The sequence below is a fragment of the Cebus imitator genome, unplaced genomic scaffold (assembly GCF_001604975.1).
Source record: "Cebus imitator isolate Cc_AM_T3 unplaced genomic scaffold, Cebus_imitator-1.0 Scaffold46, whole genome shotgun sequence".
NCBI lineage: Eukaryota > Metazoa > Chordata > Mammalia > Primates > Cebidae > Cebus > Cebus imitator.
The window spans coordinates 5,238,467-5,264,441 of record NW_016107361.1 but is presented as its reverse complement, the minus strand read 5'-3'; positions in this window follow the sequence as shown (position 1 = coordinate 5,264,441).

The window sequence follows — 25,975 nt, the reverse complement described above, 5'->3', positions numbered from 1 at the left end:
CACCTAGATTTCAGAGGATATATGGAAACTCCTGGATGCCCAGACAGAAGTTTGCTGCAGGGGCAGGACCATCATGGAGAACCTCTGCTAGGGCAGTGTGGAAGGTAAATGGGGGGTCAGAGCTGCTATACAAAGTCCTTACTGGGGCACTGCCTAGTGGAGCTGTGAGAAGAGGGCCACTATCCTCCAGACCCCAGAATTGTAGATCCACTGACAGCTTGCACCATATGCCTGGAAAAGCCACAGACACTGAACGCCAGCCCTTAAAGCAGCCAGGAGGGGGGCTATACCCTGCAAAGCCACAAGGGTAGAGCTGTCCAAGTCAGTGGGAGCCCACCTCTTACATCAGCATGACCTGGATGGGAGACCTGGAGTCAAAGAAGATCATTTTGGAGCTTTAAGATTTGACTGCCCCACTGGATTTCAGATTTGCATTGGCTCTGTAGCTCCTTTGTTTTGGCCAATTGCTCCCATTTGGAATGGAAGCATTTACCCAATGCCTGTACTCCCATTGTATCTAGGAAGTAACCAACGTGCTTTTGATTTTACAGGCTAATAGGCAGAAGGGACTTGCCTTGTCTCAGATAAACCTTTGGACTGTGGACTTTTGAGTTAATGCAGAAATGAGTTAAGACTTTCTGGGACTGTTGGTGAGGCATGATTGGTTTTGAAATGTGAGGGCATGGCATTTGGGAGGGACCAAGGGTGGAATGACATGGTTTGGTCGTGTCTCCACCAAAATCTCATCTTGAATTGTAACTCACACAATTCCTACATGTGGTGGGAGGGACCATAATGAAGTAATTGAATCATGGGAGTGGGTCTTTCCTCTGATAGTCTCATGATAGATACTGAATAAGTCTCATGAGATCTGATGGTTTTATAAAGGGAGTTTCCCTGCACAAGCTCTCTTCTCTTATCTGCCACCATGTGAGATGTGCCTTTCACCTTCCGCCATGATTGTGAGGCCTCCCCAGCCACATGGAACTGTAAATTCATTAACTCTCTTTCTTTTGTAAATTGCGGTCTTGGTTATGTCTTTATTAGCAGCCTGAAAACGGACTAATACACCAGGTAAAAGAAAATGTAAAACAAAAAATATTCTTTAAAATATCCTCTGAGTAATAAAATGCTGCAACTATTAAAGAAGAAGAGGATGCTAAACTATTTTTTTAAATTATATTTTAAGTTCTGGGATACATGTGCAGATTCATGCAGGATTCTTACATAAGTATACATGTGCCATAGTGGTTTGCTGCACTCATTAACCCATCGTCTACATTAGGTATTTCTCCTAATGCTATCCCTCCTCTAGCTCCCCTCTCCCCGACAGGCCTCATTGTGTGATGTTCTCCTTCCTGTGTCCGTGTGTTCTCATTGTTCAACTCCCAATTATGAGTAAGAACATGTGGTGTTTGGTTTTCTGTTCCTGTGTTAGTTTGCTGAGAATGATGGTTTCCAGCTTCATCCGTGTCCCAGCAGAGGACATGAATTCATTCTTTTTTATGCTTGCATAGTATTCTATGGTGTATACGTGCCCCATTTTCTTTATTTAGTCTATCATTGATGGGCATTTGGGTTGGTTCCAGGTCTTTGCTATGTGAATAGTGCTGCAGTAATCATACATGTGCATGTGTCTTTATAGTGGAATGATTTATAATCCTTTGAGTATATACCCAGTAACAGGATTGCTGGGTCAAATGGTATTTCTGGTTCTAGATCCTTGAGGAATCACTACACTATCTTCCACAAGGTTTGAACTAATTTACACTCCCACCAACAGTATAAGTGTCCCTATTTCTTCACATCCCGTCCAGCAGCTGTTGTTTCCTGACTTTTTAATGATCACCATTCTAACTGGTGTGAGATGGTATCTCATTGTGGTTTTGATTTGCATTTCTCTAATGACCAGTGATGATGACCTTATTTTCATATGGTTGTAGGCTGCCTAAATGTCTTCTTTTGAGAAGTGTCTGTTCATATCCTTTGCCGACTTTTTGATGGGGTTGTTTTTTTTCTTGTAAATTTGTTGAAGTACCTTGTAGAATCTGGACAGTAGCCTTTTGTCAGATGGATAGATTGCAAATTTTTTTTTCTATTCTGTAGGTTGCCTGTTCAGTCTGGTGATAGTTTCCTTTGCTGTGCAGAAGCTCTTTCATTTAATTAGACTCCATTTGTCCGTTTTGGCTTTTGTGTTCGTTGCTTTTGGTGTTTTTGTCATGAAGCCTTTGCCCATGCCTGAATACCTGAATGGTATTGCCTAGGTTTTCTGCAAGGGTTTTTATGGTTTTAGGTCTTACATTTAAGTCTTTAATCCATCTTGAGTTAATTTTTGTATAATGTGTAAGGAAGGGGTTCAATTTCAGTTTTGTGCTTATGGATAGCCAGTTTTCCCAACACTATTTATTAAATAGGGAATTCTTTCCCCATTGCTTGTTTTTGTCAGGTTTGTCAAAGATCACATGGTTGTAGATGTGTGGCATTATTTCTGAGGCCTCTGTTTTGTTCCATTGGTGTCTATATCTGTTTTGGTACCAGCACCATGCTGTGTTTGTTACTGTAGCCTTGTAGTATAGTTTGAAGTTAGGCCACATGATACCTCCAGCTTTGTTCTTTTTGCTTAGAATTGTCTTGGCTACCTGGGCTCTTTTTTGGTTCCCTATGAGATTTACAGTAGTTTTTTTCTAATTCTGTGAAGAAAGTCAATGATAGTTTGATGAGGGTAGCACTGAATTTACAAATTACTTTGGGCAATATGGTCATTTTCACAATATTGATTCTTCCTATCCATGAGCATGGAATGTTTTTCCATTTGTTTGTGTTCAATCTTATTTCCTTTACCAGTAGTTTGTAGTTCTCCTTGAAGAGGTCCTTCACATCTCTTGGAAGTTGTATTCATAGGTATTTTATTCTCTTAGTAGCAATTGTGAATGGGAGTTCACTCATGATTTGGTTCTCTGTGTATTATTGGTGTATAAAAATGCTTGTGATTTTTGCACATTGATTTTGTATCCTGAGACTTTTCTGAAGTTGCTTATCAGCTTAAGAAGATTTTGAGCTGAGATGATGGGGTTTTCTAAATATACAATCATGTCATCTTCAAACAGAGGGAATTTGACTTCCTCTCTTTCTATTTGAATACCTTTATTTTTTTCTCTTGCCTTATTGCCCTAGCCAGAACTTCTAAGACTATGTTGAATAGGAGTGGTGAGAGAGGGCATCCTTGTCATGTGCCAGTTTTCAAAGGGAATGCTTCTAGCTTTTGCCCATTCAGTATGATATTGTCTGTGGATTCGTCATAAATAGCTCTTATTATTTTGAGATACATTCCATTAAGAGCTAGTTTATTGACAGTTTTTAGCATGAAGTGGTGTTGAATTATTTGAAGGTCTTTTCTACATCTATTGAGATAATTATGTAGTTTTTGTCATTGGTTCTGTTTATGTGATGGATTACATTTATTGATTTGTGTGTGTTGAACCAGGCTTGCATCTCAGGGATAAAGCCAACTTGATCATAATGCTGGATTCGGTTTGCCAGTATTTTATTGAAGATTTTTGCATCAATGTTCATCAGGGATATTGGCCAGAAATTTTCTTTTATTGTTGTGTCTCTGCCAAGCTTTGGTATCAGGATGATGCTGGCTTCATAAAATGAGGTAAGGAGGAGTCCCTCTTTTTCTATTGTTTGGAATCGTTTCAGAAGGAGTGGTACCAGCTCCTTTTTGTACCCCTGGCTGCTAAACAATTTTTAAAGTCATAAAATGAAGTTTTAGAAGTTAAAAGCACAGTAACAGGGAGGAAGAGACTTAATAGAATATTGGTAGATCAAATTGAGGAAATCCCCCACTAAGCAGAACAAAGATACAAGATGGAAAATACGAATTTAAAAAAAAAGCACACACACACACAAGAAAATTAAAAGACTAGCCTAGAAAATTCAATGTCCAAATAATAGGAATTCCAGGAAGAGAGAACAGAGACACCTGATGATGGGAGATATTGAAGGGGCCCAGGAAGTGTACATCACAATGGATGAAAATAGACAAATAAACCTGGAATGCAATGAAAGGATTGGCTAAAGTACTCATAGTGGTGCTCACTGTGGGTTGTCTGGTCAACAAGCTGAGACTCAATTTACCTCCTCCATTGAATGGAGAGGCTACATCCAAGTTTAGCTTCCCATGGGATCAATGACTTCTGACCCCTGACAGAGGAGGAGCTATACCAACCCACGGACCCCCCAGATATCCAGGTGTAACCTGCTAGTGTTCTCATATAACTCCTATAAAGGCTGGCATCCATAAATCAGACTAGGTAGTCCCCTCCCCTTAAATCTAGATTAGCTTTAGAGGCTTGCTTCACTCTAGAGAATGCAGTGGACATGATGTTCTGGGACTTCCAAGACTAAATCATAAGAAGCCTTGCAGCTTCCACCCAAGTCCCTTGGACCACTCGCTCTTAGAAATCAGTGGCCATACTGGAAAGAAGTCCAAGTAGCCCTTTGGAGTGGAACTGAGGCTCCCTAAAAATTTCATCTGGGCTTCTAGATGATAGCTAGTACCAACTTACTGCCAAGTAAGTGAGGAAGTAAGTTGATCTGCCTAGCTACAGTTGACCCACCCCAACTAAAGCTGTGTGTAGCAGAGATAAACTATCTCAACCAACTACTGCTTAAATTACATGACTACAAGCAAAATAAATGACTGCACTGAATGTTTTTTTGAGTCTGTTAATATGGTAAATTGCATTTGTAGATTCTCTGATGTTGAATTCCTTGTGTTCTTGGAATAAGCCCTTTTTAATCTAGATGTGGATACTGTACTTAGCATAACCATGGAAAAATAGATTTACCAAATTAATGTAAATAAAATACATGAAAACTGTTTCACCTATTTCAGAAAATTTCAGACACATGGATAGAATATCATTATTAGTCCAGAAGTACTCCTAACTGGCAACGTTGTAAACCAGTTTTCCTTATTTTGCATAATTGGATTTTTATTTAATTTAGAACACTTAATCCAAATGAGCTAATGTCTTATATTTTTTCAGCTGTTTTGAAGGCTGCATTTGCTGTTCTGTTTTTCCATTTGTCTTTTTTATGATTCAACTTAGGGACTTGATTAATGACATTCCATTTAGAAAATAACCCAGGCTTCACTAATATGAAATAATCAGAAGAAGAATTCTCTCTCCCTCTCTCTCCTTCTCTCTGTCTTCCTTTCTACCTCCTTCTCTCTCTCTCTTTTCCTTTTTCCCTCCCCTTCCTTTCCCCTCTTTCCTCCCGGTCTTTGACTTATACTGAAGAATGTTTTATTTTGTTAATGTAATCAACTGTTTATGTAAAAATGGAGAAACGCAATGAGCCTTGAGGGTTTCTGAAAATTAAAAATGAGAAAAAAAAATAAAATAAGGCATCTAGAGGCTTGATATTGTCAGTTTTAAACATTTATTAAGTGAAAAAGCCTTTCTCTGCTTTTCAGGTACAATATTTAGGTGAGAACTTTCCACCCATCCCCCACTTCCCAACCCCTTACACACACACACACACACACACACACACACACTCACCTGTAAACTCTCCACCTCCTTTAAGGTGATACAGTTTTAAACAATTCTTCCAAGCATTTAAATGGAAATGGTGAACCCTCCCCTACAGCCACTACCTTAAGAAACTTCCTAGGGAAAAAAAAGACATGTAGAAGCTTAGCAAATTCCCTTAGGGTGTATTTCCATTTCTAAGGTTTTTCCTTTAAAGTTTCCTCTAAAAGACTGACTGCTTGGAAAAATTTACTGAAGTCCCAAACAGTGAGGGACCAGCATTTATCACCAGAAGTGACACAAGCAGAGTAGAGTTCCCAGCTGGGGAGCTGTCATTATGTAAATGTACCCGTGTGACAGCTCTCTGAGGAGGACAAATGACTGTCAGTGACTTCTTAATCGGCCTGTCCCTAGCAATAATAATCTAATCACTGGTCACCTAATTAAAAATGAAAGAAATTAGTGCCTTTTTCAAACACTGAGCTTCTAGAATCTCAGGTCACGGACTGTCATTAAGCAGAGAGCTGTCAGCTGTTTGCATGCCACATCGCAGAGAAGCAGACTTTTGTTAGTTGTCTTATGCTCATGTCCCTGATTTGATTACTCTTACTATCATTCAGTTAATATATTAATTTGCATTTCTTTGCTGCTATGGGCCCTTGTGTATTCATTCTTTCATTCACCGTTCCCACCACAAACATTTATTGCAGGCTTATTATATACTAGGAGATATATCCTGGGAATATAAAGATGAATAGGACAATGTTCCAACATTTGAAAGCTGTCACTGGGAGAGAAACAGATATAAAAATACATGATTATGATATAATCTGATCAAGCTGTTATAGAGATAGCAACTATTCCATATTATGGAAGATGAAAAATGGTGGCCCATCAACTAGAATCAGTCCACGGAATTTGGGATGCTTTCATTTTGGGCTTGTGTTCCTCAGTTTGTCAAAGACTCTACCATATCCTATTCTGTTAAACTTAGTTTGCTTCATTTAATGTCTGTTATCTGCCTGGTCTTTGCTAAGCAGCTGAGTTTGAGGTCCTCGTGTAGAGATAAGTCTAACAAGCAAATACCTACCATGAGATGCTATATTATATAGAAATGACTTTGAAAACTGTTCTTGTAGGCTAGGCATGGTGCTTCATGCATGTAATCCCAGCACTTTGGTAGGCTGAAGTGGAAGGACTGCAGGGCTCAAGAGTATGAGACCAGCCTGGGAAACAGCAAGACCCCCATCTCTTCTTAAAAAAAAAAAATAGCTCTGTGTAGTGGTATGTACCTGTAGTCCCAGCTACTCAGGAGGCTGACATGGGAGGATCACTTGAGCCTGGGAGGTCAAGGTTGCAAAGAGGTGTGATCAAGCCACTGCATTCCAGCCTGGAGGACAGAGCAACACTCTGTCACACACACACACACACACTCTCTCTCTCTCTCTCACACACACACACACACACTTCTTTAAAATTCATTTAGAAGAAAATTATTGTATGTGGTGTGTTAAAATATTGTATCTCACTCCTCTCAGCTGCGGGAAAAAAAATCTCACACGCCACCTATGTTATATAATAGGGAAACTAAGAGAAATTTAAACTTTGCTTGTTGATAGTATCTCAGTTTATGTCCATTTAGTCTTTTGGGGACACTCATTCCCTTTTGGGTCACTACCAGTATTTGCCTCTCTTCTCTCCTACCTGCTTTTCTCCAGAAACTGTTAGGTGTGACAGGGAAGGGGCTTTCTTATTTCTGAAGATGGTGGGGAGAAAACTGTCCTTGCAGTAATTGCTCATCCTGCTATGGACCCTGGACCAGTGACTTGGAAGTACAGCTAGTGCCTGGACTGTTGTGAATTCTCCAGGCACAGGCCCCATTGTAGAGTTTGTCAGTCATTTGTCTCCAGCATTTTCACTTATGGTGGCCTCTTTCTCTTGAGGTCAGGATTTTGCTCATGTATAGCACTCTTAGCACTTTTAGACTACCCTGGAGCACTGAAAACTTCTGGATGCCCTGAAACTGATATATAGATTGTAGTGTTAATTGTATTGGATCAGAGAACATAATCTGTATGACATCAATAACTTGAAATTTGCCGAAACTTGCCCTAAGACCTGTTCATGATTATTTTTTAAATATTCCATGCATCGTTGAGGATATGCTTCTCTAATTATTGAACGTATACAGTAGTCTGTTGTTTCATTTTCCATTGTTTTCGGTACCCATGGTCAACCACAGTCAGAAAATATTAAACGGAAACTTTCAGAAATAATTCATAAGTTTTAAATTGCATGCCATTCTGAGCAGTGATGAAATCTCATGCTATCCCACTAGGGATGTGAATCATTCCTTTGTCCAGTGTAGCCATGCTATATGTGCTACCCACTCATTAATTAATAACCCTCTGAGATATCAGATCACCTGTCACAGAATTACAGTGCTTGCACTCAAATAACCCCTATTTTACTTGTTAATGGCCCCAAATTGCAATAGTAGCAATGATGGTAATTCAGATGTGCCACAGAGAAGGCATAAAGTGCTTCCTTTAAATAAAAAGGTGACAGTTCTCAACTTAATAAAGGAAGAAAAAAATGTATGCTGAGATTGCTAAAAGATACAGTAAGAATGAATCTTCTATCTGTGAAGTCACGAAGAAGGAAAAAGAAATTCCTGTTAGTTTTGCTGTTGCAACTTAAACTGTAAAAGTTGCAGTCTCAGTGCATAATAAGTGCTTAGTTCAGGTGGAAAAGGCATTAAATTTGCAAATAGAAGACACGAACAGAAAATGTATTCCAATCAACAGCAATGTAGTTTGCACCAGAAAGCATTGAACCTATATGGAGACTTCAGCAAGTGATCCTCTGAAATGAGTGACACCAAGCCATTTAGTGCAAGTAAGGGGTGGTTACACCGATTTAGGAATACAGAAAGTCAATAGTAGCCTAATACTCCATCACAATGCCTATGTCATTCACCGGACTTCATCTCATCGCGTAGTCATTATAACAGAGTACAGTACAATAAGATATTCTAGGAGAGAGAGAAAGACCACATTCACATAATTTATTGCAATATATTATAATTGTTTTATTATTAGTTATTGTTGCTAATATCTTACTGTGCCTAATCTATAAACTTTATCACGCTATGTTTTTATAGGAAAAACATAGTATATATAGGGTTCAGTCCTATCTACAGTTTCAGGCATTAATTGGGGGTTGTGAAATGTATTCCCCCCAGATAAGGAGATACCTACTATATTAGTTTTCTATTCCTGTATAACAAATTGATACAAACTTGGAGGCTTAAAACAACACCCGTTGATTAACTCACAGTTTCTGTAAGTCAGAATTCTGGGCATGGGCTCATGGGAAACAAGACTGAAATCAAAGTATCCATGAGCAGCGTTCTTATCTGCAGCTCAAAGTCGTCTTCCAAGCTCATTCACATTGTTAGTTGTATTCAGTTCTTGTGGTTGTAGAACTGATGTCTTCATTCCCTTGCTGGCTGTTGGCCAAGGGTTACTCTCAGCTCCTAGAGCCCACTCTTGTCCTAGCCAAAGAATCCTCTCCCTAATGACATGTTACTTTATCAAAAGCCAACACAAGACTCTCTCTAGTCTGGCAAGATGAGGTTGGATATAACATAATGTAATTAAGGAATTGACTACCATATCATGTTTACAGTTCCTGCACATATTCAAGTGGAGGAGGTTATATGGGTTGTGTATATCAAAGGGCTATATTGGGAACCATCTTAGAATTCTGACCACCATAGGGTATAGGGTCTTACATATCCTTTATGCCTATTTTTTTTTTGTCTTTTTGACTTATTTTAATCACTAAAACCATCCTGTTGATTTCAAATTAATCTACTTTTTTTTTTTGAGACGGAGTCTCACTCTGTTACCCAGGCTGAAGTGCAGTGGCAGATCTTGGCTCACTGTAACTTCTATTTCCTGGGTTCAAGCAATTATCCTGCCTCAGCCTCTTGAGTAGCTGAAACTACAGGCACCCGCCACTGCATCCAGCTAATTTTTTTTTTTTTTTTTTTTTAGTGGAGACGGGGTTTCACAATTTTGGCCAGGCTGGTCTCGAACTCCTGTCCTCAAGTGATCCACGCGCCTCAGCCTCCCAAAGTTCTGAGATTACAGGCATGAGCCACTGCACCCAGCCTCTACTTCTTATAGTTGCATCATCTCCTTTTTTCTGCTTTATATATTTTGAGAACTTTTTATAATGCATACACCATTTAGAATTATATCTACCTTTTTAACTGTGAGAGTAACTTTTGTATTAAAATCTATTTTATTTGATATTAATATAGAGCTGAACTTTTACTTTGTTAGTATTTGTCATGTATATTTTTAAAGTTTTTAATCACCCTATACCTTCTATTTATGGTACATATTAGTTATCCATTGCTGCTTATTACAGCAACAGATTTATTTGCTCATGATTCTGTGGGTCAGCAATATGGATAGAATTAAATCACATAGTTCTCCTACAGGTCTTTCCTGGGATTGCTCAGGTGGCTACAAGTCACTTGGTAATTTCAGTGTAGTGAGATGGTTCAAGATGTTCATCTAGGTCTGGTGGTTGGTGTCAGCTGTTGACTGAGTTATTCTCTCTGTTTAGTATCTTATTCTTGAGGAAGATGCCTGGACTTCTTCCTGTGGTGTTGACATGTGAAGACTGAGAATAGAAACTATGAGACCTTTTGAGGACTGGGCTTGGAAATCTCACAGGTTACTTTTCTAGTATCTCCACTGTTTGCTTAGTCATGGGCTTGGAGCAAAGGGAAAGTGTGTGGCCTCCATGTGAAGCTTGTGGAGATATGTCAGTCAATAATGTTCCTCACAGCAAGTACTTTGAAAGGAGGTCTGAGTGCTGCTTCTCCAGGGCCACCACATAGATATGGTTGAATACAATAACTAAAAACATTTTTTACTTTTGCTATTGGTGAAAAACTAATAGCAAAACCTTATTATTGACTTCTATTTGTGTTTTCAGTGCCGTGTTTTCCCTTCACATGAATCATATGAAGGATTCAAAACATTAAAAAATAAAGAGATAACTATTGAGCATAAATTCACCTTTTAAAAACCAATTGCCATAATCACGGGTCAATTAACTCACGTAGACAAAAATAAATTTGTTACCTGTTTTTTTTAAATCAAGTATACTTTTCTTCTAAACAACTAGCTGTAAATGGCTACCATTAAAACAATGTAATTATGTAGTAAAGACTTTAAAAGATATAAAACAACAATTAGCTTCTGCTTATCAACTCTGTTTCTCAGCTTGAGTGTAGTCTTCAGAGTAGTATTCATTCTGATTCTCTCCTTTCTACAATGCAGTCCATTGACTCTTAATATTTGTCTTTTCTTCTTCAATTTTTAGCTGAGTATATGTTAGGTAGGAATGAAAACTAGTTTTAGTTATAGAACTAAATTATTTTAAATGGGATATTGATAAAGTGACATATGGAACTTCCAAGAAGTGTCTTTAAAGGGAAGGTAAATGTTCATCTTCTTTTCCTTTGCCCGCCTCTGTTGGCTAGAATACTATAGACAAGAGAAATAGAACTGAAGCCTCCATCTTGGGTCACCAAGCAATGGCTGCCTAATGAGATTAATGGAACAATAAGATAAAAATAAAGTCCACTGCTATCTGTTCACTCTAGATCATGAGAGAACAATAACATTCTGTCTAATAAGCCACTGTTATTTTAGGTTTTCTGTCATTAGCTGACAAAACTAATTCTAAACATCTCCTTTCTGTTTGTTTTTGCTCACGATTTTATCCCGAGGGATATGTTCTGTTCTGAAGGGAACAGAACTATGAGACGCAGCCATCTAGCAGGATAAATATGATTCATCTTTCCCAGCCTGAGGAAGGAGATACAAAAACATGGGTCAAAATTAGGGACAAAACCTGTCTCTGACACAAAACATACATTGATTAAATATTTGTTAAATAAATGTATGAATATTGGAGATGGCTGCCATATTTTTAACCCAAATCTTCTGTCTAGAAAATCCCTTCTTCCTTTATCAGTTAGCCAACTCTTACTAATCTCCCAAGATCCAGCTCAAATGTGACTTTCTCTCAAGCTTTCCTAGCCTCCTTTCCTCCCTTGCTTTATATACCTTTACTGTTGTCTCATCATGTTGAAACATCAGAACAATGACCATGATTTTTCTTCTTTGTGTCCTTAATACCCAATTTGGTGTCTGAAGTGATGGAGGATAAGCAAGGAAGAAATTCTAAACATAAAAATTCACATAAGACTTTCCTCTAAAGATTTACTTTCTTTGAAATTTAGGAAGAAGTGTTCTCCAAAGACATAAAACTAGTAGGGTATATATGGAATGAGGATTCCTTATCCAAAAGGCTTGGGACCAGAGGTGTTCTAGATTTCAGATGTTTTCAGATTTTGGAATATTTGCATATATATAATAAGATATTTTGGGAAGGGGACCCAAGTCCAAACACAAAATTCTTTTATGTTTCACATACACCTTATACACATAGCTAAAGGTAATTTTATACAATATTTGTAATACGTGTAATACGTTTGTGAATGAAACAGTTTGTGTGCATTGAACCATCAGAAAGCAAAGGTGTCATTTTCTCGGCCACCCATGTAGATAACCTGTGGTTATTTGGCATCACCATCATTCTTGACTCTGAATTAATATGCAATGGATAAGCAATCATTTTCTTACACTTATTCACACTTAAGCACTTAACAGTTAATTAATACAGTGAAAATATAAAATCAGGGTAACTAAGCAGCGCAGTAGCATTACCACAATACCTGTATCAGCTGTTAAACAACACAAACAACAAACAACAGCAGGCTTTCAGTCAGTCTCCATCTACAATGATGTGGGTTTTTTTTTTTTAATTTTTAGAAATGGGGTCTCACTATGTTGCTCAGGCTGAGTTTGAACTCCTGGGTTCAAGCTAACTTCCTGCCTCAGCCTCCTGAATAGCAGAGACCATAGGCTAGAACTATCGCACCCAGTTTGAATGCTGTTTTTTATTTAAAATGATTTCTTAAGGTGAAAAGAAACAATCAGAAGCAGTTGAGGGATGAGGTAGTGGATCCTCTAGGGATGAGAAGCCATTCTTCTGGATGGCTTTTTAAAATGTTTCCTCTAGTCATCTGCCTCATTAACCCAAATTTGGTGGCTTAGAAGTCTATCTTCAATTTTATTTTATTTTTGGTTTTGATTTTTTTTTTTTTGAGACAGGGTTTTGCTCTGTCATTCAGGCTGGAGTGCAGCAGTGTGATCATAGCTTATTTCAGCCTCGACCTCCCAGGATCAATTGACCTTCCCACCCCAGCCTCCTGAGTAGCTCGGACGACAAGTGCATGCTAGCATGCCTGGATAATTTTTAAATTTTTTTTGTTGAAATGAGGTCTCACTATGTTGCCTAGACAGGTTTCAAACTCCTGAACACAAGTGGTTTTCCCACCTCAGCCTTCTAAAGTGCTGGGATTACAGGAGTGAGCTAATACTTCTGGCTGTCTCTTTGATTTTATAAAGTGACATGATTTCTTGTTCTGTTATGAATGCAGACTTCTCTAGTCCTTCAATAAGCTCATCGCATATTTTCACCATGCTGTCTACTGGTACTTTTTCTGCAGCATTAACAAATGTCATCTTCTTTATTGGTGTTATCACAATAACCTTGATTCAGAACAATTTCTGCTGTTTCACCGCCAAAGAATGAACAACTGGAGCCTTATTATCTTTTTTTTTTTTTTTTTTTTGAGACGGAGTTTTGACCTTGTCTCCCAGGCTGGAGAGCAGTGGCACAATCTCAGCCTACTACAACCTCCGCCTCCTGGGTTCAAGCAATTCTCCTGCCTCAGCCTCCTGAGTAGCTGGGATTACAGACATGCATCATCATGCCTGGCTAATTTTTTGTATTTAGTAGAGACGTGGGTTCACCATGTTGGTTGGGCTGGTCTTGAACTCCTGACCTCAGGTGATCCACCCACCTCAGCCTCTCAAAGTGCTGGGATTATAGGTGTGAGCCACCGTGCGTGGTCTGGAGCCTCATTACCAATGTCAAATCTTCTCAATATCTACTTCTTTCAGTTTACTGATGGACTATGAAACATATACTTTTTGCATATGTAAGGAGTCAGACATCTGGTTCTATTTAATGTAGAATGGGGCTGAGAGGATCCTTTTTTCCTTTGGGAAGCTGGATAAACTGTAGTGTGGGCCTGTGTTTTGACTCTGACCCATCCTGAGTTTCTGTTTGGAATTTTCCACATGTGGCATCATGTTGGCACTCAAAGAGTTTTAGACTTTGGAGCTTTTCAGATTTTGGATTTTTAAGATTAGTGATGTGATGCTCAGTTTTGTGTGTATGTGTGTGTGTATACACTCACAGGCATACTTCAGAAATGTTGTGGGTTCTATTCCAAATCACTGCAATAAAGCGAGTCACACAAATTTTTTTTGGTTCCCCAGCACATATAAACGTTATATTTATACTATTAAATGTTCAATAGCATTATGTTTAAAAACACAATATACATACCTTAATTAAAAATACTTTGTTGCTAAAAGTGCTGTCATCTGAGGCTTCAGCAACTTGTAATCTTTTTGCTGGCAAAGGGTGTTGCCTCAGTGCTGATGGCTGCTGATTGATCAAGGCAGTAGTTGCTGAAAGTTGGTATAGCTGTGGTAATTTCTTAAAATAAGACCACAATGAAGTTTGCTGCGTCAATTCACTTTCTCTTTTATGAGAGAGTTTTCTGTAGTCTGCAATGCTGTTTGATAGCATTTTAGCCACAGCAGAACGTTTTTCAAAATCTGAGTCAGTCCAGTTGGAAAAATAGCACTGATAGACTTGCTCAGTGGAGTGCCACAAATTTTCAGTTTGTGAAAAAACACAATGTCTGCAAAACGCAATAATGCAAAATATGTGTATACAATTGCCCCAAAAGAATTAATACACACATGCATGCACACAGATTTATTTTAAGAATATGGCTCACACCAGTTTAGAGGTTGACAGGTCTGAAATCTTAGAGGCAGTCAAGTGGGCTGGAGACCCAGAGAAGAGACGATGTTGCAGTCTCAAATCTGAAGGCTATGTGGCAGCAGAATGCTTTCTTTTTTGGGCAACTTTAGCTTTCTCTTAAGGCCTTTGACTGATTCAGTAAGACCAAACGACATTTTGAACACTAATTTGCTTTACTCAAAATCTATAGTTTTAAATGTTAACCATATCTAAAAATTATCTTCCTGGCAACATCTAGACTGCTGTTTGACCAAAAACTGTGGTACCATGGCCTAGCCATTTGACACATAAAATTAACCACCATAGGACCCTTAAAGAGAAACACATTTATTTAATAGTTATATTAGTTCATTCTCACATTGCTATAAAGAACTTCCTGGGACTGGGTAATTTATGAAGAAAAGAGATTTAGTTGACTCAAAGTTCTGCATGGCTGGGGAGGCCTCAGGAAACTTACTATGAGGGTAGAAGGCAAAGAAGATGATAAGCATGTCTTCACATGGCCAGAGCAGGAGAAAGAAAGGGCAAAGTGGGAGGTTCTACACATTTCCAAACAACCAGATCTCGTGAGGGGATGGTGCTAAACCATTAGAATACACCCACATGATCTCATCACACCCCACCAGGTCTTATCTTCAATACTTGGGTTATTATTTGTTTCATGGCTAAAGTTCATTCTCACTGAGTATTTTCTATGTAATAAAATTAAGCCAAGCTTATGTGAACCAAGAGCTCTGGGTGAAAAGCAAAAAGCATGTGCATATTAGCAATATTCATTTAAGGTTAAAAGACTTTTAGTGTTATTAATCAAGAATTTAAATGTCCCAAAGATATAATACTTCTTTGCTTAAGACAAGATGTCCTATTCTTAACCCAGATGAAAACAATATAAATTGGGGGAAAGAAACAAGTGGTTCCTAGAATGCATTGATCTAGATTAATGGTTCCAGTCTTCCATGTTGTAAATTTAGCTTCTATTGCTGTTTGTGCACTAAAGGGTACTCAATTGCCCTGAAAGAATTAATGCAACTTCTAAAAAGTAGGCCAGCTAATTTATAGGCAATAGCTTACATACCAGAAAAAAAAAAAAAAAAAAAAAAAAAAAAAAAAAAACTGGATCAATAAGTAATGCAATATTTATTTCCAAGAAATCTGGCAATGTTTTTCTCACTGACAAATGAGTAGGAATGAAGTCAATCTGAAAGTACTTTTTTTCTGAGGTGGGTGAGCAGAAGGAAACACCTTTTGCTGTTAAAGGAGGAATACAAAGCAGCAACCACAGAGGTGAAGAGGAAGAGGAGTGTTTGCCAGGAAAATAGGATGGACCTATCCCAGTATATAAAGAGAGGATGTAAAAATTAAAAACCTGGATCAAAATTAAGGCCAACCCCAAGAAAGAAAAACCAGTCCTCTCAGGTAATAGAATTACTAGAATCCCATTCAGCCCTTCTTTTATTCATCCGTCTCTCAATCTTCTTTTTTGTTTGGCTCTTGTTTATGGAGCATGTAACATGTTCCAGAGCTTGATCTGGGTGCTGAGGCTATGACAGGAATAGCTTTTTCTTGCTGGCCCGTATCCATTCAGCCTTCTCTGGAGATTTCCTGCACTTGGTCCGTGTACATGTCAATGGATTCCCAAGTGTCTCTGCTGACGGTGTTCTCTAGGCCTGGGTGTGCTCTCAGAACTGCATTAACACCTCTGAAATAATCCTCAACCAATGAGGATAAGAGATGTTGTATATACCCCAGCTTCCTTATCCCTCAGTAGGACAATTCTGAAGCATCTCCCATAGTTTCTGAGAGAATCTCCAGAAGGATTGAGGCCTAGTTCGCCCCCAGTGGTAACCTGCTCATCAACACTGTCTTTGCTTTCCTTCCTTCCCTGTCTCACTTCCGGGCTTACCTCTCAAAGAACCAAATCTGCATTTGTTTTGGGTAAACCAAGCTAAGATAGATCTGTCTGGGTAGATAACCAGAAGGTCTTACGTCTGCCCACGTGACCAGTTCGTTAGTATTATAGCTGGAATTTGAGAGCCAAAGAATCTCACAGAGTCTATATCACTCCCCTGCCATCCCTGTCGGAATTTGCAGACATTTCCCAGCACCAGTGTGGAGTATTGTGGTCCCACTGGGTGGCTAGACCCAAAGGAACAGCAGAATTGGGCCTTAGGGACTCCTACTACTAGGAGAAGGGGGAGTATACCACATCAAGGGAGCACTCCATGGGACAAAAGAATCCAGATGACAGAAATTGAGTCCCAGAACTTTCTGCTTGTGAAAAATTTCTTTTAGCAGAGGCACAGGTACAGTACTGGGCTCAGTGGGGAAAGTCTGCAGCTCTATCGCAACAGTTAGGCAGCCCTGGTGCTAATGAAGAATTTTGGAGGAGGGAATTTCTTGCTTTTTTCTATTATACTTTAAGTTCTGGGGTACATGTGCAGGTCATGCAGGATTATTACGTAAGTATAAATATGCCATGGTGGTTTGCTGCATCCATCCTCCCACCATCTACATTAGATATTTCTCCTAATGTTATCCCTTCCCAATCCCCCCATCCCCTGCTATCCCTTCCCTAGCCCTTTCACCCTCCCACCCTCCCACCCCAACAGGCCCCAGTGTGTGATATTCCCCTCCCTGTATCCATGTGTTCTCATTGTTCAACACCCACTCATGAGTGAGAACATGTGGTGTTTGGTTTTCTGTTCTTGTGTCAGGTTGCTGAGAATGATGGTTTCCAGCTTTATCCATGTCCCTGCAAAGGACATGAACTCATCCTTTTTTTAATAGCTGCATAGTATTCCATGGTGTATATGTGCCACATTTTCTTTATCCAGTCTATCATTGATAGGCATTTGGGTTGGTTTCAAGTCTTTGCTATTGTAAACACTGCCACAATGAACATATGTGTGCATGTGTCTTTATAATAGAAATATTTATAATCCTTTCAGTAATGGAATTGCTGGGTCAAATGGTATTTCTATTTCTAGATCCTTGAGGAATCACCACACTGTCTTCCACAAGGTTTGAACTAATTTACACTCCCATCAACAGTGTAAAATTATTCCTATTTCTCCACATCTTCTCCAGCATCTGTTGTCTCCAGATTTTTTAATGATCACCATTCTAACTGGCATGAGATGGTATCTCAATGTGGTTTTGATTTGCATTTCTCTAATGGCCAGTGATGATGAGCTTTTTTTCATGTTTGTTGGCAGCATAAATGTCTTCTTTTGTGCAGACACAGTTGGGGCTTCTCTCATGGGAGCTTGCTATGAGTGTACTTGTAGACAGACTTTCTGGAGCACTTAAGGGTGGCTGCATCCCCACAGGAGGACTGCTCTTCAGTTCAGGCTTCCACAAGGGATAGAGTCACAATCCCTCTCTGCATGGACCATCAGCATTCCTACAGATGTAAAGAGGCCCCTGTCTGATCTAAATAGCTGGAACACTGGGTCAGGAGTTTGGCTGGAAGGCAGACTGCTTTTATGCTGGCTTGCAGGAGAGCTGAGGTGGCTCCCTATCTCCCTGTGAAAAGACCTCAGTGTGTTTCACAGAGAGCTCCCTTAGCCATCTCTGTCAAGACTGGGACCTCGCCCCACCATTGGGTATTGCACTTATCCACCTGCTCTAGCCACAGCTACTGGCATGAATCCTGAACTGTTTAACCAAGTAAATCAACTATTGGTGGAAAAATAATAAATAAAAAACTGCACACCACTGATGAATGAGATAAGCTCAAGAGATCTCTGCCATTCCACCCCATAGAAGACAGTGAATCTGCCCACACACTGAGCACATTGTTACTACAACCAGCGTCTGAGAAGGCAATCATAAAGACTCTCTATAAACAAGAAACTCATGCAGTCACTCTTGAAAGCACCCAGGACTGAATTAGATTATAATAAACTATAATCATTAAAGTCATATCCTTAAGGAGAAAAAAAGAAAATTAAAAAAATAAACACAGTTGAAAAAAATTCTAAAATAATTTGAAGAAATACAATTAGAAGAAATAGTCTATCCAAATGAGGAGGAATCAGAAAAAATAATTCTGGTAATATGACAAAACAGGGTTCTATAACTGTCCCCAACCTACAAAGATCACAGTAGCTTTCTAGCAACTGATCCAAACCATGACAAAATCTTTGAAATACCAGATAAATAATCAGATTACTTATTAAATGACTGAAGGAGATACAAGAGAAAGGTGAAAACTAATATGAAAAAAATTTTAAATCAGTATATGAATGAAAAAATTTCTAAAGAGATAGATATTTTAAAGAAAAACCAGTCAGAACATATGGAAGTGAAAGACACATTTTAGGGAATTATAAGATGCAGTGGAAAGTTTTAACAATAGATTTGAACAAGTAGAAGAAAGAATTTCAGAGCTCAAAGATAAGCCTTTTAAACTCACCCAATCAGACAAAAATAAAGAAAAAAAATCAAAAGAAGTGAACAAAGTCTCCAATAAATATGATGATGTAAAACGGCCAAACCTAAGAATCATTGGTGTTCCTGAGGTTGAAGAAAAAGCAAAATGTTTTGGAAACTTATTTGAGGGAATAATTGCGGAAAACTTACCTGGTCTTCCTAGAGATTTAGTCATCCACATATCAGAAGCTTAAAGAGCTCCTGAAAGATTCACTGGAAAAGTATTTCACCAAGGCACATATAGTCATCAGGCTATGTAAACTTAACATGAAGAAAAGAATTCTAAGAGCAGTTAGACAAAAGTGTCGGGTAACCTATAAAGGAAAACCTATCATATTAATAGCAGACTTCTCGGCAGAAAACTTGCAAGCCAGAAGGCATTGGGATCCTATCTTTAGCCTCCTTAAACAGAGTAACTGTCAGCCAATAATTTTGTATCCAGCAAAACTAAGTTTCATGAATGAAGAAGAAATAGTGTTTTTCACACAAGAATATTCTGAGGGAATTTTTCACTGCCAGATTATCCCTATAAAAAAAAAAATGCTGACAGGAGTTCTAAATCTTGAAACAAAAGGTCTGTATGCACCAGAATAGAACCTCTTGAAAGCATAAAGACTCATAAGGGCTATAAAACAATAAGAATGAAAAACAAAGTATCTAGGTAACAACATGATGACTGGAACAGTACCTCACATCTCAATATTAAACACTGAATGTAGGTAGTCTAAATGCTCCACTTAAAAGATTCAAATTGGCAGAACAGATTTAAAAGTCACAAACCAAATATCTGCCATCTTCAAGAGACTCATCTAACATATAAGGATTCTTATTGACTCAAGGTAAAGGGGTAAAAAAAGATATTCTATGCAAATGGAAACCAAAAGTGAGAAGGATTATACTATTCTTACACCAGATAAAACAGACTTTAAAGCAACAACAACAAAAAAAGACAAAGAAGGTCACTATGTAATAATAAAATTATAAATCCAACAAGAAGATATTATAGTCTTAAATATGTACGCATTTAACTCTGGCATTCCCAGATTAATAAAACAGTTACTACTGGACCTCAGAAAAGAGATAAACAACAACATGATAATAGTGGGGGACTTCAACACTCCATTGACAGCACTAGACAGAGATCATTAAGGCAGAAAGTCAATAAAGAAACATTGCACTTAAACTGCACTCTAGAAAAAATGAACCTAATAGATATTTACAGAACATTCTACCCAAGAACTGCAAAATATATGTTCTCATTAGTACATGGTACAGTCTGCAAGATAAACCATATCATAAGCTTCAAAATATGACTCAATAAATTTTTTAAAATCCAAATTATATCAAGTATGTTCTCAGACAACAGTGGAATAAAACTAGAAACAAACTCCAAAAGAAACCCTCAGAACTATATAAATACATGGAAATTAATTTGCTTCAGAATAATTTTAGGGTTAACAATGAAATCAAGAAGAAAATTTAAAAATTCTGTGAAATGAATGATAATAGTGACATAAGTTATCAAAACCTCTGGGAAACAGCAAAAGCAATGTAAGAGGAAAGTTTATAGTACTAAATGCCTACATCAAAAAATCTGCAAGGTCACAAATTGACAACCTAACACACACCTCAAGGACCTAGAGAAACAAGAACAAACCCAAAGCTAGTAGAAAGTAAGAAATAACAAAGATCAAAGCAAAACTAAATGAAATTAAACATAAAAACAATATAATAGATTAATGAAACAAAAAGTTACTTCTTTGAAAAGATAAATGAAATCAATAGAGCATTAGCTAGATTAACTGAGAGAAGATTCAAACATTGTTAGAAATGAAAATGGAGACATTACAATGACACCACAGAAATACAAAAGATTAAAAGAAATACAAAAGATATGTGACTACTATGAATACCTCTATGCACACAAACTAAAAAATCTAGAGGAAGTGGATAAATTCTTAGAAACATATAACCCTCCTAGCTTGATTCAGGAAGAAATAGAAATCCTGAACAGACCAATAGCAAGTAGCGAGATTGAGTCAGTAATAAAATAATTGCCAACACCAAAAAAACCCCAGTGTTAGATGGAGTCACAGCCCAAAGAATTGGTACCAATCCTATTGATACTATTCCAAAAGATTGAGAAAGAGGGAATCTTTCCTAACACATTCTATCAAGACAGTATCACCCTGATACCAAAGCCAGGAAAGGATATAACCAAAAAAAAAAAAGAGGGAAAACAGACCAATATCCCCGATGAACATAGATGCAAAAATTCTCAACAAATACTAGAAAGCCAAGTCAAATAGCCCATCAAAAAGATAATTCAAGCCAGGTACAGCGGCTCACACCAGTAATCCCAGCACTTTGGGAGGTCAAGGCAGGAGGATTGCTTGAGCTCCGGAGTTCAGAACTAGCCTGAGCGACATGGTGAAACACTATTTCTACAATATATATATATATAAATTAGATGGGTGTGGTGGTGTGTACCTATAGTTCCAGTTACTCAGGAGGCTGAGGTGGGAAGACTGCTTGAGCCCAAGAAGTTAAGGCTGCAGTAAGCCATGATTGTGCCACTGTACTCCAGCCTAAGTGACAGAGAGAGACCTTTTCTAAAAAATAACAGTAGTAATAATAATAATTCACCATGATCAAATGGATTTCATCCCAGGGATACAGGGATGGTTCAACATATGTATGTCAATAAATGTAATTCATCTCATAAACAGAATTAAAAACAAAACCCAGATGATCATCTCAACAGATGGAGGAAAAGCATTCAATGAAATTCAGCATCACTTTATGATAAAAATCCTCAACAAACTAGGCATAGAAGGAATACACCTCAATGTAATAAAAGCCATCTATGACAAACTCATAGCCAACATCATACTGAATAGGGAAAAGGTAAAAGCATCCACCCTAAGAACTGGAACAACACAATGATGCCCACTTTCACCACTTGTGTTCAACATAGTGCTGGAAGTCCTAGCCAGAGCAATTAGGCAAGAGAAAGAAATAAAGGGCATTCAAATTGGAAAAGAAGAAGTCAAACTATCTCTGTTTGCCAATGATATGATCATATACCTAGAAAATCCTAAAGACTTCTCCAAAAGGCTGTTGATAAATGAATTTATTAAAGTGTCAAGTTACAAAATCAATGTACACAAATTAGTAGTACTGCTATATACCAACAACAACCAAGTTGAGAATGAAATCAAGAACTCAATCCCTTTTACAACAGCAATAAAGAACTAAAATGCCTAGGAGTATGCTTAACCAAGGAGATGAAAGATCTCTACAAGGAGAAGTACAAAATGCTGCTGAAAGAAATCATAGATAATACAAATGGAAATACATCCTGTGCTCATGGATTGGAAGAATCAATATCATGGAAATGATCATACTGCCCAAGGCAATCTACAGGTTCAATGCAATTCTTATCATCATCATCAAAATACCAACATCATTTTTCAAAAAATTAGAAACAAATACTAAAATTCATATAGACACACAAAAAAGCCTGAATATCCAAAGTAATCTTAAGCAAAAAGAACAAATCTGGAGGTATCACATTACCTGACTTCATACTATAAGGTTATAGTAACCAAAACAGCATGACACTGGTATAAAAGTAGTTACATAGATCAATAGAACAGAATAGAGAACCTAGAAAGAAAGCCAAATACTTATAACCAGTTGATCTTTGACAAAGCATACAGAAACATAAGTTGGGGAAAGGACACCCTATTCAGTAAATGGTGCTGGGAAAACTGGATAGCCACATGTAGAAGAATGAAACTGGATTTCTGTCTCTCACCATACCAAAAATTAATTCAAAATAGATTAAGATTTAAATCTTAAGACCTGGAACCATAAAAATTCTAGAAGAAAATCTAGGAAAAACTCTTCTGGATATTGGCTTAGGCAAAGAAATTAAGACTAATATCCCAAAAGCAAATGCAATAAAAATAAAAATAAATAAGTGGGACCTAATTAAATAAAAAAGCTTCTGCACAACAAAAGAAATAATCATCAGAGTAAACACACACTCCACAGAATGGGACAAAATATTTGGAAACTATGCTTTCAACAAAGGACTAATATCCAGAATCCATAAGGAATTCAAACAAATCAGCAAGAAAAAACACAAATAATCCCATCAAAAAGTGAGAAAATGACATAAATAGACGTTTCTCAGAAGAAAACATGCAAATGGCCAAAAAAAAATGAAAAAAATGCTCAATATCACATATCACCAGGGAAATGCAAATTAAAACCACAATGAGATACCACCTTGCCCCAGCCAGAATGACCATTATTAAAAAATTAAGAAACAACAGATATTGGCATGGATGTGTTGAAAAGGAACACTTATACACTGCTGGTGGGAATGTAAATCAGTACAATCTCTGTGGTAAGCAGTATGGAGATTTCTCAGAGAACTAAAAGTAGATCTACCATTTGATCCATCAATCCCATTTTTGGGAGTCTACCCACAGAAAAAGAAGTAGCTATATTAAAAAGACACATGCCCATGTATGTTTGTCACAGCACAACTCGTAATTGCAATAATCAGCCTAAGTGCCCATCAACTGATGAGTGGATAAAGAAAATGTGTATATATAACCATGGAATACTACTTAACCATCAAAAAGAATGAAATAGTGTCCTTTGCAGCAATTTGGATGTAGCTAGAGGCCATTATTCTAAGTGAAGTAATTCAGGAATAGAAATTGTTTTCAATCTCAGCAGCTGCAAATAAAACTGCTGTGAACATTCATGAACAGATTTTTGTGTGAACATGAATTTTCATGTCAGATGAATGCCCAAGAATGTGACAGTGGCATCATATGGCAAATGCATGTTTACTTTTAAGAGAAACTGCTATGTTATTTTCCAGAGTGTTTGTACTATTTTATATTCTACCAGTAATGTATGAGTGATAATGTTTCTCCTTATCTTAGCCAGTATTTGGTATTATCACCATTTTTTATTTTAGTCATTCTCATAGATGTGTAATGATGTATCATTGTTATTTGCATTTTCCTAACAGCTAATGTTGTTGAACTTGTTTTCATGTGCTTATTTGCCATTCCTATTTCATTCTTGGTAAAATGTCTCTTCATATCTTTTGCCCATTTTCTAATTGGATCATTTGTTTATTTTGCTTTTGGGATTTGAGAGTTATTTACATTCTAGATAAAATTTCTTGTTGGGTACTTGGTTTGCAACTGTTTTCTCTAGTCTTAACATTGTTCTTTCATCTTCTTAATGGGCATTTCATAGAGCAGAAGTTTTATTTTTTGATAAAACCAAGTTTGTCAAATTTTCCTTTGTGGCTTTATTGACTTTAAAATGCTCATATAGGCCGGGCGCGGTGGCTCAAGCCTGTAATCCCAGCACTTTGGGAGGCCGAGGCGGGTGGATCACGAGGTCAAGAGATCGAGACCATCCTGGTCAATACGGTGAAACCCCGTCTCTATTAAAACTACAAAAAATTAGCTGGGCATGGTGGCGCGTGCCTGTAATCCCAGCTACTCAGGAGGCTGAGGCAGGAGAATTGCCTGAACCCAGGAGGCGGAGGTTGCGGTGAGCCGAGATCGCGCCATTGCACTCCAGCCTGGGTAACAAGAGCGAAACTCCGTCTCAAAAAAAAAATAAAATAAAATGCTCATATATTGAAGAAATTAGTTCTATGACTGTCAGATGTATTGGAAATATTCTTCCAATTTATGTTACTTTGTTTCATACAAAAATTAGTCTTCTGTTGTATAGTCAAATTCATCATCATTTTAATGTATTACTTGTTTGTGCTATGATTTTCCTAAACCTTCTCCTTCTTAAAATTCTCTTCTCCTTTGGCTTCTGTAATATGCTCCCTGATTTTGTTCAGCTGCCCCAAAATGTAAAGCTTTACAAAAAGTTTTCAGTTATTGACATCTTAATACACTCATTTTTTTCTCTCTCTACATTTTTTTTCAGCCTATCTCAGAACTTCATCTGCAACTTCTAGCTTTGACTTATATTTCTAGCTCCAGCTGATGGGACATTTTCATATGGCTATCCTTCCAACACCTCAGAGTCAAATGTCCCCTCAAAAAATTATTTTTTCTCTGCCCTTTGGTTATGAATGTCCCTATCATCCTAGGCAGGAAACTATAGCATCATGCTAACTTTTTTTTGTTTGTCTTATAAACACATCACTGGTCAGAAATTCCTACTAGTTTTAGTTTACAAAATCTTTTCCATGGTTCAGATGTCAGTGATCACTAATCTGAGATGTTATAGTTGCCTTCTAAACAGTGTTCCTAGTGTTCTCTTTCAGTCCATTATATTCATTATCATCAGTGTTATCTCTCTGGGACATAGTCCAAATATGTCATTCTCCTGCTCATCACCCTACAATAAAAGAGAAAAGTAAAAGGATATAATATTAAAGATAAAAAGTTATATGGAACTGTGGGTAGATAAGAGACAAAATATTTTATGGAGGAATATTATTTGCAACTCTATGACAATATATTAAAAATATGGAAGAAATGAATATTTTCCCAGAAAAATATAAATTATCAAAATGGAATACATAGAAAACCTGAATAGATCAGTAATCATGGAAGAGACAGAGAAGATATACTATTTGAAGAGGCACTTAGCCTTAGTTGCTATAGAGGGAAAAGAAATGAATACAAACTTTCATACTATGCAAATTTTGTATAATAAATTTACAGCCTAATAAATAAAAAGGTTTCAAAACCAACATAAACAAGTTCCACTTCATAAATTGGGCCAGGCAAAGCAAGGGAGTGAGACTGGGCAATTTCATTCTTGTTTCTTTTGAATTAATGACCTTTTAAAGTTTTTTTCTCAATAAAATCCCTTGCATATAGAAACACCAAACAGAAACAGAGTGTTTGTGGGATTTGTTGGCTTTTTTTTTT